The sequence below is a fragment of the Bos taurus genome, chromosome 11 (assembly GCF_002263795.3).
Source record: "Bos taurus isolate L1 Dominette 01449 registration number 42190680 breed Hereford chromosome 11, ARS-UCD2.0, whole genome shotgun sequence".
NCBI classification, from domain to species: Eukaryota; Metazoa; Chordata; class Mammalia; order Artiodactyla; family Bovidae; genus Bos; species Bos taurus.
In genome coordinates, this window is record NC_037338.1 from 70,733,443 (window position 1) to 70,752,062 (window position 18,620).

Below are 18,620 nucleotides of genomic sequence, written 5' to 3' on the forward strand. Positions count from 1 at the left end.
AGTGTAGATGCAGAAGAGGATGTACCAGTATTTGTCCCAGAAGTTTATTTCCCCTGCTACGTTGCTCCCTTCTCACCCCCTTCTCTCCTGGCCCCCTTCTTCATGCCCCCTAAGAACCAGAAAGTGGTGATGAATGCTGGCATCCTGATTCAAAGAATAGGTGTTATTTGACAGTCCCTTAATGAAGGGACTGAACAAGTCCATGTTTTCCCGTGACTGAAGCCTGTAACCCTAAGCCAGTAGTGTTACACGGTAACAACTCCCTCTGAGGCCTTTTTGATCTCATACACCAACTGCTACACTGTATTTCCACGTTGACCAAACACAGTCCTGGCAAGAGCTACCCCGGCTCTAGAACATCTTTTCCTGTTAGAATAATTGGCTCCAGACATTAGAAAAGATGCTTAAGTCCCCCTTACAATATCCTCCCACCAAGTAGCCATAGTTGAGCACCTCCAGTAAGCACGAGTGCCCCTCCTTTGAAAGTGGGTATTTTATCTTTGATTAGCCTTGTTGAAAAGTTCTTCCTACCTTGAGAGCTAAAATGCTGTATCCTGCATCTCCTCCTTAATGGGTTCCATTTCTCCCCTTTAGACTTCAGATCATGCGCAACTCCAAGGAATCCAGGACAAGCATGCTCAGTGCTCCTAAGCTGCTCCGTATATGACTCTGTTAATATCCACTCACCAGCATTTTAAGGGCCTCTTTATGGTGCATCCCAGCTTGTCTAGAACTCTCTTAATTGTGACGCCCAGGAATGAATGGGATGTCCTGTTGAGTGCAGACAGGAGAGACTGCCTGCCACCTCTTTCTTGGTCTTGTGCTTCTATTAGCATAGCTCAAAATATGAAAGTACTCATTTGCAACAGTCACATCACATTGTCGAATCAGGTTGAGCATACTGTCAACTAAAATCCATAGTGCTTATGCAATATGTAAACACCATGACCATCCCACAGTCCCTGGTCAGCTGCCAGTCTCTTTGTCCCCGCAGGTCCAGCACCTCATAAACTCTCAGGAGAACGAAGTAACACAGATGCTTCCTCCTCCCTTTGAGGTTTCCTGCCCCTTCTCCCTGCTCTCACCACACCCAGTTCTTGTCTGACCCCACCCACCTGTTTAACTGGTTGAAAGAAGGAAGGCAATCTGCCTTTGGCTGACTTTAAGGAACTGTAAGTAAATAAGACTTTATTGGAGGGGGGGGGGGGGCTCCAAAATCACTGCAGATGGTGACTACAGCCATGAAATTAAAAGACTCCTTGGAAGAAAAGCTATGATCAACCTAAACAGCATATTAAAAAGCAGAGACATTACTTTGCCAACAAAGGTCCGTCTAGTCAAGGCTATGGTTTTCGCAGTGGTCATGTATGGATGTGAGAGTTGGACTGTGAAGAAAGCTGAGCACCGAAGAATGGATGCTTTTGAACTGTGGTGTTGGAAGACTCTTGAGAGTCCCTTGGACTGCAAGGAGATCCAACCAGTCCATCCTAAAGGAGATCAGTATTGAATATTCATTCGAAGGACTGATGTTGAAGCTGAAACTCCAATACTTTGGCCACCTGAGGCAAAGAACTGGCTCATTTGAAAAGACCCTGATGCTGGGAAAGATTGAAGGCAGGAGGAGAAGGGGAAGACAGAGGATAAGATGATTGGATGGCATCACCGACTCAATGGACATGAGTTTGAGTAAACTCTGGGAGTTGGTGATGGACAGGGAGGCCTGGTGTGCTGCAGTCCATGGGACCTCAAAGAGTCAGACACGACTGAGTGACTGAACTGAACTGAACTGAAATAAGCCCAATTGTCAATGAGCCACAGAAACTCATAAAGTTCTCTATGTAACAAAAGTTGCTATACTTTCCACCTATACAGTTCACTTTTATTGCTGATTTAAATTATCCCTCTGAGAACACACTTTGTGGGTGACAGGGTGTGGCTGGCTGGGTTGTTCCTCACTATAATTAAAGTCTGTGTTAGAACCAGCCAGGCAACTGGCTTTTTCTGCCTTACCCAAACATTGTCTAGTTCATTGGCAAATTCCAAGGATACGAAGCCATTAGAGAAAGAATCTCCCACTCACCTGGTTGCCTTTACTCAAAAAACTGAAGTTACTCCCTAGCCCATGATCAAGGATGCAAGCACTCATTGGAGTCATGCTTCTTGGAACACCCCATGGGCTATACAGTTCTCAAACCAAGAGTTGGACTGGGCACTGATATGGAGCCAGAATTTGGAATGTGAACCACCAAAGGGGTGGGAAAGCACACGGGGAAATGGTCCAGCCGCAGCTGCTGAGATTCAATTATATCTGAAGGCACAACAAGGTTCTTGGACAATATAGCAATAATCTGCAAGTCCCAAAAGTTGACTAGAATCTGTAGTCAGCATCAATGTGGAGACAGGGGCATTACTGACTCATTATGCTCATTATGAGCACAGTTTGATTCCTATCTTTTGGATCTTAGTTGTTTTCACTTTACTAATGAAGACTCAGACTCCAGGAGGCTGTGGAACTCACTCACTGTATCCTCGGACAGAAATAGGATTCAAATCCAAGTCTGTGTAACATGAAGGCCTGTGATGATTCACTGTGTTGTATTATCTACACAGGTGTCCTTTGGGGGCATTCAGGACACAGGAATGCTGCATGAGTAGCAGGGATCTTTGAGAAATTCGGGTAGACAAACAGAACATTAGCATCTGGAAGGTCTGTTCAGTGCCTAACAGGACTGCAGTCCATGAGAAAAGAGTGGGGGGAAAAAAATCAAAAGAACACAATGTTACTTCCTGTACATGGGCTCAGGGTTGGATATGATTCACAGTGGAGGAAGACAGGGGCTCATTTCCAGAATGCAAGTGAACAAGAGACATCTAGCTATTAGAACTGGCATGCCAGATTGGAGCCCAACTAGCAGAGGTAGTTCTCATGTGGCACTAGTGGTAAAGAACCCACCTGCCAATGCAGGAGACGTAAGAGACATAGGTTTGATCCCTGGATCAGGAAGATCCCCTGAAGAAGGGAATGACCCACTCCAGTATTCTTGCCTGGAGAATTCAATGGACAGAGGAGCCTAGTGGGCTGCTATCCATGGGACTGCAAAAGAGTCAGACACGACTGAGCAATTAACACACACACACACACACATTTAACAAAGAGGTAGTTAAACATAGAATATCAGAACAGCATATAAAATCAACAGAATCAACTATTAGAAGTTATAGGCCAGGGTAACAAACAAGGTTGCCAAATACAAGATCAGTTTCTAAAAATCAGACGTTTCTACTTCAGCAGTAAGCACCCAGGAAATATACTAGACCATAAGAGACCATTCACAATATCAATAAAACTAAAGCATAATATTAAGAATTAACCTAGCAACTTACAAGATCTTTATGGAGAAAATTTTTAAGTTCTATTTAAGGACATAAAAGAAGATTGAATAAATGAAGACATACTAGGGATAGGATGACTTTACAGTGTAAAAAATGTCCATTTAATCTTTAAATTCAATGTTATACCAACCAATATTCCAACAGGAACTCAAATTTTAAGAAACTTCAATAAAGTTCAATAAAGAAAACTTCAATAAAGAAAAATCAAATGTTAAATAAATCAAATCAATTTTGAAATTTGAGAGAAATCCTACCCTGGCAGATAGTATGTCATTACTACATAGGGATAAAAATAGCATGCTACTTGTACAGGAACAAACTGAACAGCCACACAAAATAGAACACTCAGAAGCAGACCCTGGCACCTCAATATATGTAAATATGGGACTGCAAATTAACGAGAAAAGTTGCAAATTATTTAGAAGGTGGTTTGGGGAAAATGAGCTTAATTTAAGAAGGAAAAAATAGAGTTGAATGCCCCATGTCTACCATATTCAGAGTGAACTCCAGATTAATTAAAGATCTACATTTGAAAAGTAGGTAGAAAGTAGGAGAGATGTGGAAGAAAATCTTTATGTATGTGGGGTAGGGATTTACTTCATAAAACAAGATTGCAAAAGCACAAACCTTCAAACTAAAGACTAGGAGATTTGGCTGTATCCCTGTGGTTTTTCTTCAGTGAAGAATGCCATGGAAAAAGTTAACAGCTGACAAATTGGAAGAAAACAGATATTCAAAAGCAGCAAGGGATTCGTATCTAAAATATGTAAGTAACTTTTGCAAATCAATAAAAAGACATCAAAGAACCCAACATAATAATAAAAAAGGGGGGGGGTAGGAATAGGCGAAGTCACAGAAGGAGAAGCTAGAATGGCAAACATTCATAGAAGAGACGCTCAAACTCACTAGTAATGAGAGAATGGAAAGACAGATGGTGTGATATTGCTGATAGCCACTGGTTTGCTGGTATATATAGGAGTTGAAGGAGAGTCCTAATTTGTAGTGTTTGCTAATTTCCAAGGTACAAATACTCTCACCCGTGATGATTTCAAGCTTCCAAGCTTCCAGTGTGAAGCCACTGAAAAGTAATTGGGAAGAAGTGTGCTCCATCAGTTCTCATGGGTCAACTCCAACATGTCACTGCTTTACCCATCAGCCTGGCAAAATTCAAAAAGATACTCTCCAGCGCTCGCAAAGATATGGGGAAATGGGAAGCTTCAAGCACTGTTGATGGGAATTTAAACTGCTAAATACATTCTGTAGAACAATCTGGTAATATTTAGTGAAAAATTATCAGCATTGTTTATGACTCAGCAGCCACCTTTGTAGATACACCTCAGAGAAACCCTTACAAGGGTCCTGTAGGAATCTTGTTCATGTGGTTTCCATGAAGCCAATTTCTCATTTACTAGGTAATCTTATCCAGTCCATGGCTCTAAATACCGTCTCTATTTTCATGATTCCAAAACGTCTGCCTCCAGCCCTGAATTTCAGACATGTATTCAACTGCCTACTCGGCTTCTAATCTAGAATATGCTTTAGATTAATAGACATCTGTTCATTAATAGGCATCTCAAATATAACATGTTCAAAATAGAACCCTTCCCTATAACCTTCCCATGTCAGTAAATAGCAACTCTCCTCTGCTGTAGGCTCATAAAATCATCCTTCCTTCTTTCATATTTTTGGATTCTACAAAGTAAAGTCCCCCTTGTCATTCTTTAAAAAAAAGTTCATAACATAATTTATTAATGAAGAAATTCATCAACACCACTGAAATCCTTACAAATCGATAGCCACCAGAGATCCCAGGAACTTCCTACTGATGCTTCGTTTGGGCTTGCCTTTCCCTGATCTACCTCTTTTTCTTTCTCAGGACTTCAACTGGGGACTGCCTGCTGAAGATCTCATAAGCCTTATTAATCTATGGGTCTCATTCCTGGTTGCACTTTCAAATCACCTGGATATCTTTCACAAAATACATAAACACTAAAGACCCTCAGATATTCTAGTTCAACTGATCTCGTTTAGATTCAGGCTATTCTATAAGTGTTTTCTCTCTTTTGTTAGCCTGCTTTCCAAGAAGACAATATCAAATGAATTCTTCAAAACCACCTTGTTCCCGTGTGGGACACTGCTTCTGGGGCCCTCCAGTTGGTGCCACTCACAAACATCACGTGACACAACCACTTTTAAATTTTCTTTAGAGTCAAGCATAAAAGAAGAAGGAACAAAAGGAATTTGTCATAGCATCAGGATCAAAACTGCTACAGTTGTACAAGAGCTAAGTTATTCATACTGGTCACCCAAATTTTTGGAATTTCCTGGTAGCTCAGATGGTAAAGAATCTGCCTACAATGCAGGAAATATGAGTTCAATCCCTAGGTTAGGATGATACCCTGGAGAAGGGAATAGCAACCCACTCCAGTATTCTTGCCTGGAGAATTCCATGGACAGAGGAGCCTGGCAGGCTACAGTCCATGGGGTTGCAGAGAGTTGGACACGACTGAGCAACTAACACACACACTCAAATTTTTGGCCACCAAGACACCTCTAGAAACATCTCTAGCACACCAAGACACCTCCAGAAACATCTCTAGCACACAAAAACAGCATCAGGCCAGTTTCAACTAGGAAGTTAGTTCCAATACGCACCCCACCCCCCCACCAAACATACACATTGAAACTGACTCTAATCAAGTTTATAGATATATCTATCATTCTATAGAAAATGTGAGGCATAAAGGAAGATCACAAACTTTGAAAGGATTCATTCAGCCAAATCCAAACTGTGGGAACTTCTCCAGGTTGAATAACCACTTCCAAAAAATAGCTAAGAGGAATTGGTATAAATTAAAAGAGACATAAGAGCCATCTCTACAACCTAAAATATCACACCCTGTCTGGATCTGGATTCAAACAAAGAAATATAAAAAAACTCTGGAGACAAGGGAAATTTAGTTCAAATTAGATATTAAATGATATCAAGTAATTTTGCTAATTTTGTTAGGTATAATATTAACATGATTTTGTCTTTATTTAAAAAATTCTTATCTGATAGAGATTCATACTAAAGTATATTTAAGATAAAATATTTAATATCTGGGATTTGCTTTAAAATGCTTCATTTTAAAATAAAAAAGTGTATGGTGGCAGGGATAGATGAGAAGAGAATGAAAACACATTGATAATTATTACAGCCAAATAATAGGAAAATTATTCTTTCTCCTTCTATGTAAGTTTGCAATTTTTTCCCAATAAAAAGTTTTAAAAGAAGAAGCTTGAGGAGGGCAGAAGTTTTCGTCTATTTCTGTTACTGCTGTAGCTTCAGTACCTACAACAGTATCTGGCACATAGTAAAAATTTAATAAAATATTTGTTGATTGAATGGGCCTGGCTCTTTAAGATTTCTCAGTAAAGATAGATCATTGTATGCAAGGAATTTAGAAATCTCAGAAGTTGCCTTTGTATCACATGCATGCACATACTCTGAGGGGGGAGGCATTCATACATCAGCAAAGCTACATGAAGTTGTCTTTCCAGCAGCCATTTACAAAACCAATACAGTTTCACCCTTGTTCACTGTAAATCATCAGCTGCTTTAACAACATCTTGATTAGGGGTTGAGAATGTCAGACCCACTGGAGCTTCCTGAGTGTGGGTAGAAAGCAGCTTGCACCTTGTCAACAATGGATCGAATGACTCACCTAACAAAGAAAGCCACTGACAGGCCAATTAGCTGGTACTGAGTCATGGGGAAGTCTCCTTTGTGACAGAAACAGCAGTGATAATAAAATCGGTTCTAACATTCCATATCTAACTGTATTTACAACAGCAGGGAACAGTTCAAGTAAAAATGAATGTGAACTGCTTTTTCAGATTCACACAGGGTTCAACCCAAGAGGAATAAGTTATAGTCTATCTTTTCAAAGCCCGTAAAAATTTTTCATGCAGAATCTTTATCATTATCAAGATAATCACAACCATAATGCACTACTGAATGACAGTTATAAAGGCAACCAAACTGCATATTGATTCATTAAACCACCAGAAAAGTACACTGAGTGCCTCCTATGTTAAGGGCAGCCTTGGTGTAAGATTCACTTGTTTCCTAGTAAAGGAGGGAGAGTGAGCAACCTGGGTTGGAAGCCCAGAATCATCAACCCTTACCTCTGAAACCCCAGCAAATCACTTAACTTCTCTGAGCCTTAATTTTCTCCTTTGTCTCCTCCTTAATTGTCTCCTTAATTTTCTCCAAATGACATAAAGAGGGCTTGCCTCCCTGTGATGCCTTGGGCACAAGATCAGATCAGATCAGTCTCTCAGTCGTGTCCGACTCTTTGTGACGCCATGAATCGCAGCACACCAGGCCTCCCTGTCCATCACCAACTCCCAGAGTTCACTGAGACTCACGACCATTGAGTCAGTGAGGCCATCCAGCCATCTCATCCTCTGTCGTCCCCTTCTCCTCCTGCCCCCAATCCCTCCCAGCATCGGAGTCTTTTCCAGTGAGTCAACTCTTCACATGAGGTGGCCAAAGTACTGGAGTTTCAGCTTTAGCATCATTCCTTCCAAAGAAATCCCAGGGCTGATCTCCTTCAGAATGGACTGGTTGGATCTCCTTGCAGTCCAAGGGACTCTCAAGAGTCTTCTCCAACACCACAGTTCAAAAGCATCAATTCTTTGGCGCTCAGCCTTCTTCACAGTCCAACTCTCAACAAATAGCTGGTTGAACAGCACAGTGTGTGGCTGGAGTGTGTGTGTGTGGCTATAAGACATGAGCAGGTGAAAAGAACATCAACCACCTGCCAAAGAAACAGTGTCAGTAACTAGGGATTTCCCAAGAAGAAGAGCACACTGCAGGATGAGATGATCTGGAAAAGCTTCAAGGAGGGTATTTATTTATTTTGAAGCTATATATATATATATATATATATATATATATATATATATTTTAATCTATATTTATTTATTTTGAAGTTATATATATATTTATCCTTGAAGCTGTACATATATTTTTAAAATTTTTGTTGGCATACAGTTAATTTACAATGTTGTATTAGTTTCAGGTGTTCAGCAAAGTGAATCAGTTATGTGTATACACATATCCACTCTTTTTAAGATTCTTTTACCATATAGATCACTATGGAGTATTGAGTAGAATTCCCTGGGCTGTGCAGTAGGTCCTTATTAGTTATCTATCTTATATATAACAGTGTTATATGTCAATCCCAATCTCCTGATTTATCCCTCCTCCCACCTTACCTCCTGGTAACCATAAGTCTGTTTTCTACATCAGTGACTCTATTTCGGTATTTTGTAGATAAGTTCATTTGTACCCTTTTAAAATTTCTTTTTCCTTTTTGACCACACTTCATGGCATGAACTTCCCCAACCAGGGATTAAACCCATGCCCCTTATAGTGGAAGTGTAGAATCTTAACCGCTGGACCACCATTAAAGTCCTGTAGCCTTTTTTTTTAGATTCCACAGATAAGTGGTATCATATGATATTTGTCTTTCTCTGCCTGACTTACTTTACAAGGAAGAGATGTATTTTGAAGTAAGTTGAGAGAACAATGAGATCCAGCAATATAAATGAAGAACTAGCATTTACCGAGTGCTTAGTACATGCTGTGCATTGTTCTAGGCACTGACATGAATTATTGTATCCCTGAAGGAGAAATATTTTAGCTTCACTTTCTAGTTGGAGAAATCAGGGCATAGAGTAGTTAGATAACTTTCCCAAGATCGTGTAGTTAGTAGCAGAACCAGCATTTGAACCCAGAGAGTCTAGTGCAAGAGAGTAAATATCTAATGATACTTCACAAGAGAAAGACTTGGAGGCAGAAAAACTAAATTCTCATTTGTTTGGAAGACAGTAAAGAGTCTAGGTGGAGAAGAGTCTATGGTGCCTACTGGTTGGAGATGAGCTGGAAAGGCAAGGTGGTTGTTTTTGAATGTCACACTAACAGACTGAGAGCCTATCCTGTTGGGATGAGGAAAAGACACCTGAGTTTCTGATGAGGGAAAGATGAAAGAATCTGTCAGCGCTCTTCAAAATGGAAATTGCACCTAAGCTTTATGCCCCATATCTGGTATACTCTCTTAATACAAAGCCTGAAACAAAAGTGCATTTTAAAACTCAAGCATTTTGAAGTGAAATTTAGCACCTAAAAATAGCTACCTTGAGAGTCTTAGCCTTTATCAGTTCAATTTCAAACTTTTTTTAAATAGCAAATGATTTTTATAAATGATATCTTTACGCACAGCTTAGTTTTTATATTTAACACATGCTCAATAATGACCTGCATTCAAAATGAGGTTGAAACAAGTTTTACAGATGCCCCTAGGGGATGGAAACCTACTATTTCTGCCTTTTCCATCATACCTCATAACCACTTTGCAGTATAACAAGAAGACCTGCATATCATCATTTTAACCACTTGGTTATTACATAATAATGTAATAATATATTAATCTTTTGGATATGTGCCTATTGCACAAAAGCACTATCTCAGCAAAAAAAATAAACCACCAGCCACTCGGCTTCCCTGGATGCTGTCCATCCGGCAAGGTGCTGATGTGCTTGCTCCCATCATATGGCATTTCACTCCTCTTGGCGCCTTGGTTTCTGTTTCTCCAGCCTCACCCATGTCCTAACTCAGAATCCAAATAAGGAAGTCTCTCCAAGTTCAGCTTGTCATGTGAGGCACCACACAGCTAATAAGGAGCTGCATTTTCATCAGTTTAGAGGCACTGCTGCTATTGATAGTAACAAAAGACTAGCATCTTTGCAAGCAAGGATGGACCTGCGTGCCTCTGTTGCAAAGGCTACTGGCCATGCACAAATCTCAGTGGCATCTGAGACTGAGCATCTCCAAGCACACTGCTCCAGTCTTCAGCTCCTGCCATCCAAAGAGGCCCAAGAAAAGAGATATGACAAGTGAGGGGAGCTCCTGGTTCTCCTTTGACAAGCACATGCTAAATAATTCTAAGTATCATAAATGCCATTAGATACTACCCCGAATTAGGGACATTATAGCCTAACTTAGGCAAAAAATTAAAATTCACAAAAAAGGGGGGGGAAGGAGGATAGGATTCTAGGCTTTGAAGTTAGATATAGGGTTTCCCTGGAACCAAGAGGGCTCCCGGGATATGGCACTTTCTGTTTTAAAGCCAGAACAGTACCAGGGATACCAGAACAAGTTGGTCACTCCACAGACAAATGAAAGTTGAAGTTTAATTAGTTTGGGGATCTTGAACAAACAAAATAACCTCTCAAAGACTCAGCTTCCTCATTTGTAAAATGGATATCAGAGTAGTACCTACTATATCACATATTTCTTCTAAGAATTCAATAAGCTATTGTATAAAAAGAACTAAGCACAATGTCTAGTATTTAATAATTGACCAACAAGTATTAATTCTGTATATACAATCAATAATACAAGATAGCTTGTAATGAAAGGCTGAATTAGTTGTTTGTAGAACTAAAAAAAAAAATGAGATCTGAGATAACTGGATTGGGGAATTTCCTGGCGATTCAGTGGTTGAGATGTCATGCTTTCACTGCCAAGGGCCTGGGTTCAATCCCTGGTCAGGGAACTAGGATCCCATAGGTCACACAGAACAGCCCCACAAAAAAGATAATTGGATCAGGTAACAAGAAGTTTCCATAGTGGTAGAGTGAGCAGATAAAAATAGGTTGCCCAATTCAATTTGAAATTCAGATTAACAAGGAATTTTTTCAGTGTAAATATGTACTATACTTTTTAAAAATTGTTTGTTATTTATCTGAAATTCAAATTTAACTGGATATCTGGATATTTTATTTGCTTGAAATGGCAACCCTAGATAAAGGAAGTAGAATTCAAATGTTCTTTAGAGGAAGAAGGAAGGGGAAATGCCAGATAGAGGGATACACATGAGCAGCAGTGGACTGAAGACAGGAGCAATGCATGGGTCTTGTAAGTTTTTGGAGAAAACACCTTGGATCCAAGTTAAAGAGCCTAGATTTGATGCAGAATATATGGGAGAGTTAGAGGTAAGGTGCTGGAGTCTGGGGATAAGGTGAGAATCAAGATGAAGAGATGCTTCAGAGAAAGAATGAATAAGACTTTATGAAGGAAAAGAATGGATTCAATATTTTGAACCTGAGTCACTATGAGAGGGACTATGCAGCCAAGGAGATGAAGTATGAGCCAAGGAGATGAAGTATGTGGCCACCTTTATAGTCTGGTAGGTAGTCTGAACTCACCTGGTGGTAACAGGAATAGAGGAGTGGGAAGAGTTGGATGCAGAGAGACATTATGAAGGAAGACAACATCTGTGGAGAAATTATTGACTAAAATTCTGAATGTGAATGTGTACTTTCACTGTGAAAAAAAATTTTTTAATCCCTGCAGGGTCATTATTGGTGACCTGAATAAGTGGCCTCTTGAGGTCATGTATGGAAGTGATAGTTGGACTGTGAAGAAAGCTGAGCGCCAAAGAATTGATGCTTTTGAACTGTGGTGTTGGAGAAGACTCTTGAGAGTCCCTTGGACTGCAAGGAGATCCAACCAGTCCATTCTGAAGGAGATCAGCCCTGGGATTTCATTGGAAGGAATGATGCTTAAAGCTGAAACTCCAGTACTTTGGCCACCTCATGCGAAGAGTTGACTCATTGGAAAAGACTCCGATGCTGGGATGGATTGGGGGCAGGAGGAGAAGGGGACGACAGAGGATGAGATGGCTGGATGGCATCACCGACTCGATGGATGTGAGTCTGGGTGAACTCCGGGAGTTGGTGATGGACAGGGAGACCTGGCGTGCTGCGATTCAGACACAACTGAGCAACTGAACTGAACTGAGGTAAGTTAACTCAGACCAAAGAAGAAAAAAAAAAACAACTGTATTTAATGTCCTATCTGCTCTTCTCTTAGTAGTAAGAAGAGATTAAAGCTATGGGTTTCATGCTTTTCCCTCCTGGCTTTCCCCAGTCTTCAGAGACCCCCACAGAGGTCTCTGCCTGCCAGAAATGACAGAGACCTTCAAAGAGACTGAGTTCAATGCAGCCAGACAGTGGGGCCTAGGGAACTCAGGGCAACTTCCCAGGGGGCCTTGTGTCACTATTTTTGACCTCTCAAGCAAGTTACTTTCTTCCTGATGTGTGTACATGAAATTCTACTCTTGTACCAAATGAAAAAGCTGCAGACCCTTTTGATAGCTTTTCCCCAGACAGTGTTTCTCTTTAGAAACATTCTGTGGAATGAGCCTGTAATTCTGACTCAGGAAAGCGAAGGGTTCAAAATACCTGCCCTGAGGTATATGTGAAAATCAAATCCCAATGATCCTAAAAGAACCCCTAAAACCCACAAATTCTGGCAAGACTTTGGAATATCTGGAAATCTCATTCATTTCTGGTGGGACTGAAAAATGGTACAACCACTTTGAAACACAGTTTGGTAGCTTCTTACGAAGCTAAGTATAGTGTTACCAAATGATACAGCCATCTCACTCCAAGGTACACACTCAAGTGATTTGAAAACATACATCCATACAGAACATGCACATAAATGTTTATAGCAGCTTTATTTATAAAAAATTGGAAACAACTGAGACATCCTTCAATAAGTGAATGGATAAACAAATTGTGGTACAATGGAATATTATTCAGCAATAAAATGTAGTGAGCTATCAAGCCACACAAAGACTTGGGGGAATCTTAAATATATATTGTTAACTGAAAAAAGCTAGTCTGAAAAAGTGACATATATGATTTCAACTATATGACATACTGTAAAAGGCAAAACTGGAGACAGTAAAAATATCATTGGTTGCCAGAGGCTGGGGAAGGAGGGAGGAAAGGACAAATAGATGAGGCATGGGGATTTTTAAGAGCAGTGAAATTATTTTTTATGATATTATAATGGTGAAGACACAACATTATGCATTTGTCAAAACTCATAGACTGTACAACACAAAGAATTAACTCTAATGTAAACTATGGACTTTAATTAAAAATAATACATTAATATTGGCTTGTCAGTTATAAAAAGGGAATAAAGGGTAGATTTTGAAGCTTTTTTACTACTCCTTTCAGGTTTTTAGCACTGAACTGACATTTTGACTTTTTGATGCAATTATAAAAGAGGGTGCATTTCTGTAAAACATGTCTAAATTGCCTCATAGTATATGTCCAATCACTGAAACCCCTGTTAATTTGTCTAAAATAATAGTATGCGGGGTTGCCCAGTGATTAGGACTCCTCGCTTCCATTGCAGGGGGCACGGGCTCAACCCCTGCTCTGGGAATTAGGACAGAGGAATCTGTCGTGCTACCATCCATGAGGTTGCAAAGAGTTGGGCTACCATCCATGAGGTCGCAAAGAGTTGGAGATGACCTAGCAACTGAACAACAAAGCCACGAGGTGTGGCCAAAAATAAATAAATTAATTTAAATTAGAAAATTAAATAACAGTGTGCTTTGTCCAGGACACTCACCTGTGCCTTACCAGAAATGAGATTTCAAGAGAGGCCCAGGTGGGCACAAGATTCATTTCATGATGAAACTTACCCAAATCATGTCACGGTCTTCTCAACATCACCCAGAAAAAAAATTTTCAATTTCTCATGGGGCTTCCTCAACAAGAGCACAAATTGTTTAGAGTGCTGGTTGGGAGTGTATGGAAATAGGTGTTTTCATAATGGGCTCCCCTGGGCCCATATGCAGATTCCAATTGGAGAAAGCCTGGGTGGTGGTGGCAGGCTTCGATTTGCCTCCCTGGGGTGGAGTCTTCCTTTGAGTACTGCCAGCCTGCTTCCCTACAGGCAGCACTTACACAATAATGACATTGCCTGTGGCGCTACGGATACCAGATTTAAAGGGCCAGAGGCCATCAGCTATGGCCCTTAACCTACCACTGAAGGTCCAGCAGCAATAGCAGAGGAGGGGGAATGGCCCGGCCCTTCACTTCATAGCAAGGAAGAGGGCTAGGAAGCAGAGGAGACTCTCCCAAAGCGAGATGGGAGAATCGATACCCTGACTCATTCTTCTCCCTCTCTCCAAGTTCCTGCCAATATCTCTCAGAAGCAGGAACCCTAAGGCCCTGTCCCACCCACCCCCAAACCCCCCAATCTGCCCTCAGCACTGAGTCTTGGCAATGGTTCTACAAGATATACTCAAGAAGATATTCACAGCAACCTGCAATTGCATACTTTCTGCTTTTAGAATCATAGGGTTATAATCTGGACTGAATCTCTTCAGAACTTCAACAAATGTACTTGTTCCACCAACAAGCATTAGCTCTGCTTTCTAATATAAAGGGAACATTTTGAACAGAAATTTGAAAGGATTTCATCATGATTTCTGATGACGAGACATTGTGTGGACCTTCTGCACTGTGGCCGCAGATGCGGTAATAACTTGGAAGTGCAGCCCATAATGATTCTGTGATCTATTCTTGAGACTTTACTGACACCTGGCTGCCTGGAATGATTGGAGCCAGTACAAATTTCACCGTCACTGACTCGAGTGTGCAAAAACTTAATTTTCTCTATTCTCCTATAATTGAGTGTAATCTCTGCCTTGAGTCTCCATTCTGCCTCAAAGCAGAGAACATTTAATCTAGTTACTCTCAGATAAATTCGTTTGAATTCAGTCATTCCGTAGTCAATTCAAGTTTATAATTCAGTCAAAATTAAGCTGAAAATGTCCTCTTTTATCCTTGCTGCCCCCTTCTCTTCCCTGATCTCAGCTCCCTTGGCACCTGCTTCTTACTCTTAGTCTGTGCTGTCTGGCTCTGGCTGCAGCAGATGACTCGAGCTCCTTTGGATAGTTTGTGGGACACCAGGGGACTCCCATTTAATCCTCTCAATTAAAAGGCTTCCCAGGTGGTGCTAGTGGTAAAGAACCTGCCTGCCAATGCAGGAGACATAAGAGAGGCAGGTTCAGTCCCTGGGTCGGGAAGATCCCCTGGAGCAGGGCATGGCAACCTACTCCAGTATTCTTGCCTGGAGAATCCCATGGACAGAGGAGCCTGGCAAGCTACAGTCCATAGGGTCGCACGGAGTCAGACACAACTGAAGTGACTTCACACACATGCACATCAAGAGGACAGCTCTATCCTCACCTGGTTTTCATACCTCATCCTGGGCCAACCCCCTGGGCTCTGTCTCTTTCTCAGCTCAGTTTGCTCCACGTGGAAGCCTTTGGGATATTGTGGGTGTCCTCCTTTGCCACTCTGACTTGTGGGAGATGGGAATGAGCAAGTCTCCATCCTCTTGCACCTCACATGCCTCACACCACACACCATTCCTACTCTGGCACAATGAGGTGACCTGATTTTAAGCACTTCTGTCCAAGGCTTTCTGGCTTGCTCTCTCTCCAACCTCAGTCTGTGGTTCAGGGAGGGGATGCAAGCACCTCTTCTCTCAGCACCCTCCAGATGACGCCGTGAGATGCATGGCGGAAATCTGATGAGTGTAAGGAAAGAGAAGAGCACATCCGTTGACATGCCACATTCCACTCTGCCACAGTATAGTCTGGTTTGTTTCCATTCACTATTTTATCTTGTAAGATACAACTAACAGTATTAGATTACTTTTATTTTATGATTGAAACTGTCCAAGAAGAAATTTCTAAATGAGATTGTTTTTAACGTATTTTGGGGAAACAGCTGTTTGTTGAAATGCCTGTTTATGGTTACCCCAGCATCCCAGCACCCCAAGTCCCCTTCTCCTCACATCTGACTGCTTATTTAAATATGTAGATTACTGAAGCATGGTGATCAAATTAGTATCCTCGCTTAACAGTCACACTTTTTATCCTCATGAACTTCAAAGCTCGTCTTTCACTAAGTACTCACATACACATTTTCCAAGTCATCCCATTTGTTTGCCAGTTATTTGTGTAGCTCCCAAATAACTTAGTATCATACGTCAGCCAGTTCACTTCCATTTCGAGAATACCTCAAAATATTAAAGCCAGTCCCAGAAATCTCCATGAGAGGCCATAAGTTACAATTATCCATCTTGAAATGTGTCCACTGTTAGCTGTTTCAGTGGACAGCTTGATCTAGTCAAGCCACATCCTCCCATTTCATGGGAACTCAACTTAAAAAAAAAAAAAATGCTTCCTAAAAAGAAAAGAATCTGCCTGCCAATGCAGGGGGCATGAGTTTGATCCCTGATCTTGAAAGATTTCACATGTCATGGAGCAACTAAAGCCCACACGCCATAACTACTGGAACCCATGCACTACAACTACTGAAGCTCACCCCACAACAAGAGAAGCCACCGCAGTGGGAAGCAGATGCTCCTCAATGAAGCCGCAGCTGGAGGAAGCCCACACCCAGCAACGCAGACCCAGTGCAACCAACAACAAGGAAACAATAATAATAAGCAACAAAAAATAAACAAGTAAAAAAATGAGCAATAATAAAAGAAAAAGAACACTATAATAATAACTCCCTGAATATAAATTTGTCCAGGTATTTTACAAAGTATAAAGTTGGCATTTCTAAACATGACAACAGAGATAGAAATTATAAAGAAAGACTGATAGAATTGATCATGTGAAATGAAAACGTCTGTGTCCCTCCAAAATACCATAAACAAAATTAAAAGGAAAAGAGAAAACTTTTTAAAAACTTACTGGCAGTGTGACAACTTATATGATCAGTCAAAATGTTAATATGGCCAACAAAATATATAATTTTTAAAATATACCAACTTTTTAATATACTCATAAATGCAAATGAGATGCCATTTTTCCTCTTTAAATTCAGGAGATATTTTTTAAAGGATAATATCCAGTGTTGGAAAATTTACAGTAAAGTAGACACATAGTCACACTGCTGCCGAGAATGTTAACTGGTAAAATGTTTCTGAAGAATAACTTCACAATTTATACCAAAAACCTTAAAAATATTTATATTCATGGGGAGTGTAACTCCCTTCTCCCTAAGGGACTGCTCAGAATATTTCCAAAGAGTAGAGAGAATTTGAGGGAATAACTACAACTGAGCAACCTGATGCGCTCTGCATCGGTCAGGTCAACACCAACATCATGGTCGTCAGCATCAAGGTCAACATCAACAGCCATAAGTCATGTTGCCAGTACATATCCTTGATACGATGCAATAAAAAAGGCACATTACCTCTATGATTTTCCTTTCAAAACCCCCCAGCCCCTGTCTAACCATGAGAAAAACATTAGACAGAACTCAACTGAGGGACAGCCTACAAGGTGACCAGGACTTAACTGGCAAGATCGCTAAACACAAGGCAAGTCTGAGAAACTGTTAGAGTCAAGAGGAGCCTAAGAAGCTGTGATAACTAAATGTGATATGGTGCTCTGAATGCGGTCCTGAAAAAGGACATCAGGTAAGAACTAAGGAAATCTGAATAAAGTGTGGATTTTAGTTATAATCATGTGTCAATGTTGGTTCCTTAATTAATAACAACTGTATCACACTAATGTAAGAGACTAACAATAGGGAAAACTGAGTGCTGGGGGAGGGGCATATACAGGAACTCTCTGCTCAGTTTCCAAGTAAACTTAAAACTGTTCTAAAAACTAAAGTCAATTTTTTAAAATTTATGTTCTTTGGCTAAGCAATTCCACATTTCAGAATTTAGTCTGAGAAAATAATCACAAATGTGAGCATGGATTTATCTACAAGGACATTTCAAGAATACTTCGATAGAAATAACCTATCAATGGTAAGAGTCCGGCAAAAGAAGCTATCATTTCTCTGCTCAATGGAATATTGTGTAGCCATTAAAAGTGCTGTAAAGAATACCTGATTATATGAGTATAAATTCATGATACAGTAAGAGATAAGCTAGGTGCCAAATGGTAAGTACAGCAGAATCTGCCTTTATTGAAAAGGATAGATAGATAGATAGATAGATAATCATTTTTATTTCCCTTTGAGCTTATCTGTATTTTCTAAATGCTTACATTTGCATATACTGCTCTTTTGTTGTGGTAAAATGCACATAAAACAACATTTGTCATTTTGACCTCTTCAGGCATTCAGTACCTTCACAATGTTAATGCAACCATCACTAAGTTCTAGTTCCAGAATCTTTCATCACCACAAAAGGAAACCTTTTACCCCTTAGGTAGTCACTCCCATTCTCCCCTCACCCCAGCCCCTGACAACCATTAATCTGCTTTCTCTTTCTATGGATTTGCCTATTCTGGATATTTCATGTAAATGGAATCAGATATGACCTT

The 18,620-nt window shown here is 40.5% G+C and overlaps 1 protein-coding gene across 2 annotated transcripts in view; it reads right to left on the reverse strand.

The window, feature by feature from the left end:
- CLIP4 (CAP-Gly domain containing linker protein family member 4) overlaps positions 1–14,199 on the reverse strand; it is a 78,315-nt gene extending 64,116 nt beyond the window's left edge. The window contains exon 1 of one of the 2 annotated variants that reach the window (NR_198885.1): positions 13,953–14,157. The gene's annotated coding sequence lies outside the window, so the exon portion shown is untranslated. Of the gene's footprint in view, positions 1–13,952 lie in introns of both variants that reach the window. The other variant, XM_005212978.4, reaches the window with a different exon arrangement.
- Positions 14,200–18,620: the final 4,421 nt, after the last annotated feature.